Source organism: Miscanthus floridulus, chromosome 4 (assembly GCF_019320115.1).
Source record: "Miscanthus floridulus cultivar M001 chromosome 4, ASM1932011v1, whole genome shotgun sequence".
In the NCBI taxonomy this organism is placed as follows: Eukaryota; Viridiplantae; Streptophyta; class Magnoliopsida; order Poales; family Poaceae; genus Miscanthus; species Miscanthus floridulus.
In genome coordinates, this window is record NC_089583.1 from 61,622,259 (window position 1) to 61,635,163 (window position 12,905).

Sequence of the window (12,905 nt, forward strand, 5' to 3'; positions counted from 1 at the left end):
GGCTATTGCAAGCATTGCTTCTGTCCCGCCGTGGATGAGGAGTGAGCCTTGGGCAGGCATCTTTAATAATCCTTCTTATATGCTTTTGTGGATTGTGATCATGAGTTGGCACTGTATTTGAACTAAGTTGACAAATGCTAGTTTCAAACTTAAATTTGCTTCCGCTACTATCTATCGAACTTGGTTTGTAATAACCTTATCTCGTACTCTGATGAATGAATTGTAATTGTGAACTTTATGTAATATGTGACATATATGTTGAATCATGTACGATCTTGGTTGTATGTGGATCGTTTATCGAGACCCGTCGTGGTACTCGATCGACTACCGGGTTTATATGGGCTCATATATGACAGTACGATTGCTTACGGGCTGCCATTGTACTTGTGCTCTTATAAATTGGTTGGTTCTACAACAGCTGGCATCAGAGCAAGATTCAACATTAATTGCCACATGTGTAATTAAAACAAAGGTTTTTGTTTTCCAAAACCAGTTTCTAGCAACTAATAGCTATATAAATAGGTATTTGAAACCTAGAGTTAAAATCTAAAGTGTGCCAGTGATCACTTCCTTTATGCCCAGTTAAGGACTCCTAGGTGGCTATTTAAGTACTAACATGGGGGTTTTTACTTTCTTCGTCCATATGGCGTGCTATTGTATGGATGCCATTGACTTGAGTGGTAATGTATGGATCAAATGTCTCTACGCTAGGTAAGAAGGTAAGTTTATGAGTGGCATGACCGCAAGATGTGAGCGTGCGGTCGGGGAGAGCTAGCTTTGATATGGCTGTGTATGCATGCTTGCATGTGTGTATGGTGCGTATTTAATTGTGGGTAAATAATTGTCAACGGGTAGCTTTAATACAGAAGTATATGTATGAGTACACTTATATGGAAGTATTTAGATTATAACTTAGAGCCTAGATTTACATTCTGCATATATAATTATGGGGTTGGGCTGAAATGATATTCTTGTACAGGTACACTAACAGCGAAATGTGTAGCCCGACTAGCTACGCTATATATTAGAGAACATATGTATACCACCGTGTATGTCGTTAGACATAATTTTTCCTAAGTTTGTAAGGACGTACAGAACATGCATGCATCATGATAAATTATTATTCCATACTTGCATTGTTCCTCCCCTTATAGATCTCTTACTCGGTTATGTAACTCTTATCCATTATGACTTTGTCTCACGGGAATTGCACATGTTGTTGGTACAGATGGCAGCACCAGCTGGAAGTGAGAGTTTCCTGTTGATGTTCAGAACTCCTTCTCTACTTTGGAGAGTCTTGCACTATGCGGGGTATTATGAACCGCCCCTCTATTACTGGAATGAAGTATACCTAGAGGGACAACCATGGTATGAATTACGGCTGACCATACTAGCTCATACCCAAGCACCCTTCTGGCAGGAATGGAAGGTGGAATCTGAAGGAAGAACTCCTTGGAAGGTTGCCTAAGTAGTAGCCTTTGAGGTACTAAGTCAGATTTGTCAGCAGCACGGGGATGAGCTTACCGGTAGTGCCGCTGGTACTTTTCCTCAGGTGGATCCATCCACAACCGTGTGGACATAGCGCAATAGCAATGCGTTGATCCGAGATCGGGATGAGCGGGCAGACAGTTCTAGTCCCGTTATGAGCACCAAGTTTGCAGTAATGAAGATGTTCTACACTCGTTAGGACACCAAGGACTTCTGGTAGGAGTCCTATACCACTTGCATGGATAAGCTCATGAGAGCCGAAGCCGCACAGCGTAAGCTAAAGAACCGTGTGCGCAAGCACAAAAAGGCAGCAAGTGAGGCCCGATGGGAAACTGATCAAGCATATGTAGCTTTGGGAAATCTCCACACCCAAATGGAGCATGTTGATTAGCAAAGAGCTGCTGCCCAAGAGGCAAGAGTAGATGATCAAGCATTGTTAGCAGGACTACGAGAGCAGCTAGAGACCGCTCGTGCCGAGGCGTTCATAGCTACGCGCCAGCGGATCCTAGCAAACAACCATGTAGCTATGGCAGAAGTAGAATGAGACAGGACCCATGCCATGAGCGTCCAACAGGACCATGTTGAGAGGGACTTATGCTAGCAGCTTGCATAGGCCCAGAATGTGGTGGTCGATCTTCAGCATGAGGTGCATTTTCTGAACAACCAATTGCACCTGATCCTTGATGAGGAAGAAGATCCAGAGATTTTAGTTGAAGATGACGGCTGGGACAAGGAAGAAGTGGAGCCAGAGAATGAGGATGATCCTATCTCCGACCTCGACAGCGATCATAATAAACATTAGAATGGCCTAGTGACTACTTAAAGCACTAGATGTATTCCTACTATTTATATAATGGACTTGTAGTTGAAGTTGGTAATTGTGATTTGACTTTCATGTAGTATTGGCACTCTGCTTATGGTTTCACGTTTAGTTGAACTTTAACGAAATTCCAGTTTCGTTTTACTGGTGATTATGACTGGTATGATAACACGCTGTGAGCTCGATAAGTGATCAAATTGGTGATGTCATGTTGCGATAATGAATTATTATGCCTCTATTTTATTGTATGAATTTAAGATTCTCTCCTATAATTTTAGTTTGGCATGATTATACAATTCATCTGCAATCTCTTGACATCATCCAATAATCACTTATTGTTGCAACTTTGCAGATGACTTGCACTCGTGCTGGAGCTGACAGCAGCCAAGAGGGCAATGACGTTGACTTACCACCACCGCCACCACCATCTGCTAATGAATTCTTTGCCCAATTCTTGGGAAGTCAGAGAACTATAGGAGGAAACCCTGTGCCTCATTGCGCAGAACACGGCTCGCACCGTCAGCAACAACAGGGGCCTGAGCCAAATCAGTACAGCTCTTTCAAGGATTTCCTAGACACTAAGCCTCCTATCTTCTAGGTGGCTAAAGAACCGCTCTAGGCGGATGAATGGCTTAACACTATTGAGCAAAAGTTTCATCTACTAAGGATCACGGAACATCAGAAGGCAGAATATGCATCCCATTAGCTATAGGGATCGGCCAGGATATGGTGGACCCATTTCCTGTCCTCCTTACCTGCCAATACATAGGTTACATGGGAGCAATTCAAGTTAGCCTTTAAGGGACATCACATTCCCCCAGGGCTGATGTGCATGAAGGCAGCTGAGTTTATGCGACTCACATAAGGGACCAAGACCCTTACTGAGTACATGCATGCTTTCAACAATCTGTCCCATTATGCCCCAGGTTTTGTCGATACAGGAGAAAAGAAGATCAAAAGCTTCAAGAGAGGTCTTGGCACTAAGCTGATGAAAACTATGGCCAACTCAAGGTGCACCACATACAACGAGTTCATTAGTGATGCCTTGACTCAGGAGAACCACACAATCTGCATGCGGCAACAAAGGGCCGCAGGACGGTAGCTAAGGTAAGCGCCTTAGGGTCTTCTCAGTCCAAAGCTCCAATGGTAGCTAGGCCATAGTTTCAACCACCAATGCCCAAGTTCAGGCCTCCTCCACCAAAAGCTCAGGCCAACCGACCTTAGAAGGTGTTTCGTAAGGCGTTCACCATTGCCTTACCCAAGAGGAATGGAATGCAAGGAAGCTCCATAGGACCGAGGAGCAATCAGCCATGCTTCAACTGTAATCAGTTGGGCCATTGGTCTAAAGAATGCCCCCATCTTAAGAAGAACAACAATCAAAACTAGAATAATCAGAGACAGATAAACCTAAAGCATGTCTTGGATATGTGCATTATATCGCTGTTGAAGAGGTTCCTATGGGAGAGGTTGTCACCGCTAGTATGTTTCTCTTTAACAAACATCCCGCCATTATTTTATTTGATTCTAAAGCTTTGCATTCATTTATGAGCCAAGCATTTGCATCTAGAAATGATCAAAAAGTAATTGAGGTAAGCAAGGGTGATTATAGTATAAGTTTAGCTGGGGCTACTATCTCTACAAATAAGATGGTTAGAGATGTGCTCATCTCTATACAAGAGAGGGAGTACATGATGGATCTGATAGTATTGCCTGGATTATCTATAGATGTGATCTTAGGCATGAAATGGATGAGCGATCATGGGGTTCTCATTGACACTAGCACTCTTATAATTATGTTGAGAGAACCAAATGGAGGCAATGCTTTTCTAGTACCACTTTCTCAAAATTTTGAACTCCAAAACTTGTCTTGTGCTATCCAAGCCACTACCCTTTGTGATATTCCAGTGGTTTGTGAGTTTCCTAATGTATTCCCACATGAGTTACTAGGTTTACCACCTGATAGAGATGTGAAATTTAAGATTGAGTTAGTGCCAGGTATGGCACCTATCTCAAGGAGACCCTATAGAATGCCATGAAATGAGCTAGCTGAACTTAAAATTTAGTTACAAGAACTATTGGACAAAGGTCTCATTCAACCTAGTTCATCTCCATGTGGATGTCCAACTTTGTTTGTGAAGGACAAGTCCTTGAGAATGTTTATGGATTATAGACCACTTAATGCGGTGACCATCAAAAACAAGTACCCTTGGCCTCGTATCGATATCTTATTCAATCAGTTGGCAAAAGCAAATGTATTCTCCAAGATTGACTTGAGGTTAGGCTATCATCAGATAAAGGTCAGGCCAGAGGACATACCTAAAATAGCTTTCTCCACTAGGTATGACTTATACGAGTATTTGGTTATGTCTTTTGGACTGACGAATGCTCCTACCTACTTCATATACTTGATGAATTTGGTATTCATTCTCGAGGTCGATAAGTTCATGGTTGTGTTTATCGATGATATCTTGATTTATTCAGAGAATGAGACAGATCATGCAGAGCATCTAAGAATTGTTCTGTCTAGATTGAGGGAACATAAGTTGTACGCCAACTTTGGCAAATGTGAATTTTGGTTAAGCAAAGTATCTTTCTTGGGTCACATCTTATCAAGAGATGGAATATCTGTACAAGAGGTCATGGATTGGAAGGCCCCAACTTTGGTTCATGAGGTTTGTAGTTTTCTAGGATTAGCAGGTTATGATCATCGTTTTTTTCAGGATTTCTCCAAGATAGCTAAGCCCATGACTAGACTACTTTAGAAAGATAAAAAGTTCAATTGGACACTAGAGTGTGAAGTAGCTTTTCACACCCTAAGGACTCTGTTAACTACAGCTCCTATTTTAGCACAACCCAACATTGAAAAACCTTTAAATGTGTTCTATGATGCATTGGGTATAGGTTTAGGGTGTATGCTCATGCAAGAAGGAAGAGTTATTTCCTATGCTTCTCGACAGTTAAGAAAGCATGAAGTCAATTACCCTACGCATGATTTAGAGCTTACAACAGTTGTTCATGCGTTAAAGATATAAAGACATTATTTGTTGGGCAACGTATGTCACATATATACTGACCACAAAAGTCTCAAATATATCTTCACTCAACCTGAGCTGAACATGAGACAGCGAAGATGGTTAGAGCGAATCAAGGACTACAATTTAGAAGTGCACTACCATCCAGGAAAGGCCAATGTTGTAGCAGATGCACTTAGTCAGAAATCTCATTGCAACACTTTGGAAGCATTGTTGGAAGATGGATTTAATTTGTTACATCCTGTTGTGCTGCACAATATCACTATCAGTTGTTCACTTGAAAGCAAAATCATAGAACTGCAAAAGACAGATGTAGGTATATTTCACATCAAGAGAAAGATGAAAGAACAAGAAACCAAGCATTTCAGATTAGATGAAAGGGGTGTGCTTTGGTTTGAGGACCGACTTGTGGTAACGAAAAAACATGAGCTTAGAAATCAAATTTTAGATGAAGCTCATTCGTCCAAGTTGTCTATCCACCCGGGTAGTAGCAAAATATATCAAGATTTGAAAAACCGTTTTTGGTGGACCAAGATGAAGAAGAAAATCGCTGCCTATGTCGCTAGGTGTGATAATTGTAGTAAAGGCCGTTCATTTGAAATCTGCTGGATTACTTCAGCCATTGCCTATTCTAGGCTAGAAATGGGAAGAAATAAGTATGTACTTTATCATAGGCCTTCCAATGACACAGCAAGGTCACGATTCAATATGGGTCATTGTAGATCGTTTCACCAAGTCAACACATTTTGTACCAGTGAACACAAGGTATCTAGCTAGGAGGTACGCTGAGTTGTACATTTCTCAGATCATGAGACTACATGGAGTACCTAGGACCATAATCTTATAACAGGGACCATAGTTTATAGCTCATTTCTAGGAACACTTGCACCAAGCATTGGGGACTAAACTAATCAGAAGCTCAGCATACCATCCACAAACTTCTGGACAGACCCAAGGTGTTAGGCTTGCATAATTTCACTTGCATTACATTAGCATAAGCATCAAGCATTCATATACGAGCTTTTAACTATGTGAAACGTGCCTTGTTATTTTATGTTTCGATATGTGTATGCTTATGATCATGTGTGAATAAGTGTAAGTGGTTGATGTTGGTCACTAAAACACCTTAGCTACACTTAGGATGACTAATGGAACAATGTTCATGTAGATCACTTTATCTAATTAAGCTCCTAGGTGATGACATGCTTATTGACCTAGGTAGTATCTATATGTAACCAATGTATAAATGTGTATGGAACCTTAGGAATACCTTTAACATGTTTAGAATGTCAATAGGAACAACTTTGGTATTCATGACTAGGGCTAGTTTGGTCTCTAAGACATAAATATAGAGTAAGTCATCATTTTCAAGTGGTGTGTTTGACCTAGGTTGAACTATGTCATAGAATGTTTGCATGGCTGTGTACCCTAAAGCAAAGTTATAGAACTCAAGTAGTGTAACAACTTTTATTTTTGGGTTATAGGCTAGTTCAGCTCGTAACATGCTTGAATGTGGCTCACAAGAATCAATATTTTATTGATTTTGGAACTTAGAAAATTTTCTAAGTCATTGAGCTAACAGTGTTGACATGGCTGACTTTGGGATGATTTAACTTGCTCACCATTGCGAATTTGACCTAGATCATTGAATCAATGTTGGAGCTGGTATGTAGCTCTACAAATTCGGTTTTTTACATTGTGCACTAATTCGCCGTGGATCGAGAGCTTTAGCACCTTCATTTTGCTCTGTTAGTCGCTTGATCGGGCTCTGATGGCCATGTCGTCGCGCACTGTGGTGGCCGACCGGGCACAGCACCTGGCCGCCGCATGGCTGCTGCTGGCCAGCGTTGGGCCCTCACCGTAGCGCGTAGGCACGTGATATTAGAGAAGCTACGCGGCCCATTTCACTCACGCTTGCTCACTCTCTCCCTCTCCACTGCTCTCTTTTGCTCTCGCCGCGGAGAACCGAGCGCCGCCGAGCCACAGCGCTGCTCCGTCATCGCCTAGCGCCCGCTCCACCGCACCATTGCCGCCTCCATCTTGCAGTTAGCTTCACCGTGTTCTCCTCTACCTCCTCAACACGTTTGTAGTGCCAGACGACCTACGGTGAGGGCAAAATCGCCGTTCTCGTCATCGCCGGAAAGCTTGGCTTCCATGGCCGCCTTCACGGCGAGCTCGCCGCTGCTCAGCTCCATCATGCATTCCTTCGCCTTCTTCGCGTTAGATCTTGGTTAGGGTGTAGTCTATCTTGTAGCATGACCTCACTATGAATGGTTGCCTCGCGGTGCGAAACAAGACCCGCAGTGCCGCCACGCTCTCACCGCCGCGCTCTCACCCGTAGTGCCGCCGCGCTCTCACCGCCGGTCACATAGAGTAGACTTCCAATCATAGACCGATACATCTTTTGATCCACCATGTTGCCACTAGCATCACTATCCAAGCTTCCACTTGTCCCCATTGGTGTACTAATAGCTTTACTTTCATCCATTTCAAACTTCTTGAGCATGTCCTTGATATACTTGCCTTGACTCACAAATGTGCCATTCTTCATTTGCTTGATTTGAAGACCAAGGAAGTAACTAAGTTCTCCAATCATAGACATCTCAAACTCACTTGCCATCATCTTGCCAAACTCCTCACAAAATTCTTGATTTGTTGATCCAGAAATGATGTCGTCAACATAAATTTGCATTACAAACAAGTCATTTCCAAGCCTTTTGGTGAAGAGAGTGGTGTCAACCTTTCCTATCTTAAATCCCTTAGAGTGTAGGAAATCCATCAATCTCTCATACCATGCTCTTGGTGCTTGTTTCAATCCATACAAAGCCTTTCTCAACTTGTAAACATGGTTGGGTTTCTTTTCATCTTCAAAACCGGGAGGTTGCTCAACATACACAAGCTCATTGATGTACCCATTGAGAAATGCACTCTTCACATCCATTTGATACAACTTGATGTTGTGGGCACAAGCATAAGCTAGCAAGATCATAATTGCTTCCAATCTTGCAACCGGGACATATGTTTCTCCAAAGTCAAGACCTTCAACTTGAGTGTAACCTTGAGCCACTAATCTTGCTTTATTCTTTATCACTATCCCATCTTGATCTTGCTTATTCCGAAAGACCCACTTGGTTTCAATCACATTATGACCCTTAGGCCTCTCAACTAACTCCCATACTTGGTTTCTTGTAAAGTTGTTTAGCTCTTCATGCATAGCATTGACCCAATCAACATCATTCAAAGCTTCATCTATCTTCTTAGGCTCAATGGATGACACAAATGAGAAGTGCTCACAAAATGATGCCAATCTTGATCTTGTTTGCACACCTCTTGAAATATCATCAATGATAGTGTCCAATGGATGATCTCTTGCAACATTGGTTGGTTGAAGCACTTGCACTTGATTGCTTGCATTTGATTGGTCACTTGGTTGAGATGATGAACTAGCCATTTGTTGATCTTGCACATTGCCATTACTAGTGCTTGCTTGGATTTGATCATGAGAACCACTAGCTTGCACATTTGAGTTAGAGAGCACTTGATTCTTGTCATCTTCAATATCAATCACCTCTCTAGGCCTTATATCACCAATGTCCATATTCTTCATTGCATTGACCAATTGAGTGTCTCTTACATCATCTAGATTCTCATCTTCCTCTTGGGAACCATTTGTTTCATCAAATTCCACATCATGAACCTCATCAAGAGTACCACTAGCCAAATTCCAAACTCTATAAGCCTTGCTAGTAGTGGAGTAACCAAGCAAGAAACCTTCATCATATTTCTTTTCAAACTTGCTCAATCTAGTGCCTTTCTTCAATATATAGCATTTACATCCAAAAACCCGAAAGTATGCTATGTTGGGCTTTCTTCCATTCAATAGCTCATAGGGTGTCTTCTCCATCATGGGATGACAATAGAGTCGATTGCTATAATAGCAAGCCGTGTTGATTGCTTCGGTCCAAAATGAATGACTCACATTGTACTCACTCAACATTGATCTTGTCATATCAATCAAGGTTCTATTCTTTCTTTCAACTAGCCCATTTGATTGAGGAGTATACTTGGCCGAGAATTGATGTCTAATTTCAAATTCATCACACAACTCATCAATTCTAGTGTTCTTGAATTCACTACCATTGTCACTTCTAACTTTCTTGATAGTTGTTTCAAACTCATTGTGAATGCCCTTGACAAATGATTTGAATATTGCAAACACATCACTCTTGTCACTAAGAAAGAACACCCAAGTGTATCTAGTGAAATCATCCATAATCATAAATCCATATTTATTTCCACCAATGCTAGTGTATGTGGTTGGTCCAAACAAATCTATATGCATCAACTTAAATGCCTTGGATGTACTCATCATGCTTTTCTTAGGATGTGTATTACCAACTTGTTTTCCGGCTTGACATGCACTACATAGCTTATCCTTTTCAAATGTAACATCTTTCAAGCCTCTAACTAAGTCATGCTTAATCAATTTGTTCAATTGTTTCATTCTAACATGACCAAGCCTTCTATGCCATAACCAACACATGCTAGACTTAGTGATCAAACATGTTGACAATTGAGCTTCTTTAGCATTGAAATCAACTAAGTATAGATTCTCATATCTAAATCCTTTGAATATCAAGTTAGAGCCATCTATACTTATGATCTCTACATCATCCACACCAAATATGTATTTGAAACCAAGATCACACAATTGGGCTACCGACAATAGGTTGAAGTTCAAGCTCTCTACTAGTAGCACATTGGAAATGCTCAAGTCATTGGATATTGCAATCTTACCAAGTCCCTTGACTTTGCCTTTGCCATTGTCACCAAATGTGATACTATCAATCCCATTGCTCTTGCTTTCATTAATTGAATTAAACATTCTTGGATCACCGGTCATGTGTTGTGTGCACCCACTATCAAGCACCCAATGCCTTCCTCCGGCTTTATAATTTACCTACAAAAGAAGATCAATTCTTTTTAGATACCTAAACTTGCTTATGTCCTTGTAGGTTAGTCACCAAGGTCTTTGGTACCCAAATGGCCTTCTTCTTTAGGCCCACAATCGGTGTACCAATGAACTTAGCCTTCACACTATTGGCACCCTTATAAAGCATGTAACAAGAATCAAATTTGATTGAGAATACATTAGGTAGCTTGTTCTTGTTAGTCTTGCAATTTTGCTCTATATGCTCAACTTGCTTGCATCTATTGCAAAACCGACCATTGCCCTTCACAAAGCTAGTTTTGGGAGTGATAAAGGCCGCCTTGCCTTTCTTGGGGGTATATCCTAATTCATCTTTGTTGAGAGAAAACCTTTGGCTACCCAAGCACTTTAGCAAGCGGGCATCTCCACCATAGGCATTGCCTAAGGCACGAGTGAGCTCATTCATCTCCTTCTTGAGGGTTTCATTTTCTACCATTAGTGATGTATCATTCATAGGTGGAGTGGTAATGGTTGTGCTACAAGAAGTGTTAGTGGGAGCAACAATAATGGGTTCATGAAAAGATTCATCAATAAGATCACATGTTAGTCCCACATCACATGTTACTATCACTTGCTCCTTCTTGGCTTCCTCCTTCTTGACTTGCTCAATGAGAGAGGAGTGAGCCTTTTCAAGCTTAGAGTGACCTTTGTCAAGCTTCTCATGGGCATCCACTAGCCCCTCATGAGTGGCATTGAGCTCATCAAAGGATTGCTCAAGAAATTTTACTTTCTTGTGCAATTCTTTGCACTCCTTTCTCTTTATCTCATTGCAAGCGTGCACTTACTCACACATGTCCAAGAGCTCCTCCTTGGAGTACTCCTCATCATCACTCCTACAAGCATCACTTTCACATTCATCATCACTCTCATCATATTTTACCTTGGTAGGCTTTGCCATGAGGCATGTTGATGAAGTGTCGAAGATGGAGGGCTTGTTGTTGATGGCGATGCTTACTAGTGCTCTCTTGATAGACTTCTTGTCATCATCACTAGAGCCATCACTATCCGAAGAGCCATCACTATCCCAAGTGACTACATAGCCTCCACCCTTCTTTTTTTGGAAGGTCATTCTCTTCTCCTTCTTCTCCTTTTCTTTTCTATCCTCCTTGTGCTTCTTCGTCTCATCCTTATCATTATTACTATTGTATGGACAATTTGCTACTACATGATTGGGACTCTTGTAATTGTAGCATCTCCTCACATACTCTTTCTTCTTGGTGTGATCTCTTCTCTTTCTTGCACCATAGCTCTTCTTCTTCATGAACTTGCCCATCTTGCGCACAAAGAGAGCCATAGCCTCATCATCAATATCACTTAGATCTTCATCATCACTTGATTCTTTCTTCAACTTGCCCTTGTTTTTGTATGATGATGAACTAGCTTTGAATGCTATGCTTTTCTTCTTCTTATCATCTTCATCCTTCTTGTCCTCCTTGTCATCCCTCTCCCTTTCCACACGGTATGTCTCTTGTGTCATGACATCACCTAGTACTTGGTTAGGGGTAATGTCCTTCAATCCTTCTCTTATGATGAGCAATCTTAACATCTCAAATCTTGGAGGTAAGCACATCAAGAATCGATGGGAGACATCATCATCCTTGATCTTCTCTCCCAATACCTTCAAGCCGTTGACAATGACTTGCAATCGATGGAACATCTTCGGAATGCTCTCATATTCCTTCATCTTGAAGCTTGTCAATTTATCCTTGAGAATATACAACTTGGCACTCTTGACCGCCGGTGTGCCCTCATATGTTTTCTCCAATCTCTTCCACACATCATTTGCTCTATCACAATCCTTGATTTGCTCAAACACCTTGGAATCAATGGCATTGTATATGGTGTTGAGAGCCATTATATTGCATTGCTTGTTGATCTTATCTTGATTTGTTGGATTATCGGGATCAATGATAGCATAGTCATTCTCGGTCACTTCCCATACTTAATCATTTATTGAACCAAGATACATCCTCATTTTTCTCTTCCAATAACCATAGCATGTGCCATCAAAGAACGGTGGTTTGCCCCCCACATAGTTGAACACAACTTGAGCCATAATTTGACACCGAGGTTGTTAAGCCTTTAATCAAACGGTGACCACGGCTCTGATACCATTTGAAAGGTCCTAATATGGCTAGAGGAGGGTGAATAGCCTATTTAAAAATCTATAAATCAACTAGAGCAATTTGATTAGTATGACAAATAGCGTAATGCAAACTTACTCTAGCTCTACAAGGGTTGCAAGCCACCTATCCAACAATTCTAGTTGCAATGATTACTTAGGCACACACACTTGCTATGTAGTTACTCACTAAGAGCTCTCAACCTTGCTACTCTAAAGAGCTCAACTAGATGAATATAAATAATAAAGCAAGCTCTCAATTCTAATTACACTAAAGAGCTTGTGTCAACTAGTTTGCAAGAATGTAAATAAGTGAGTAAGGTGATTATACCGACGTGTAGGGGATGAACCAATCACAAGATGAATATATAGCCAATCACCAGGAGAATGCCAAAGACAAGAGACAATCGATTTTCTCCCGATGTTCACGTGTTTGCCAACACGCTACGTCCC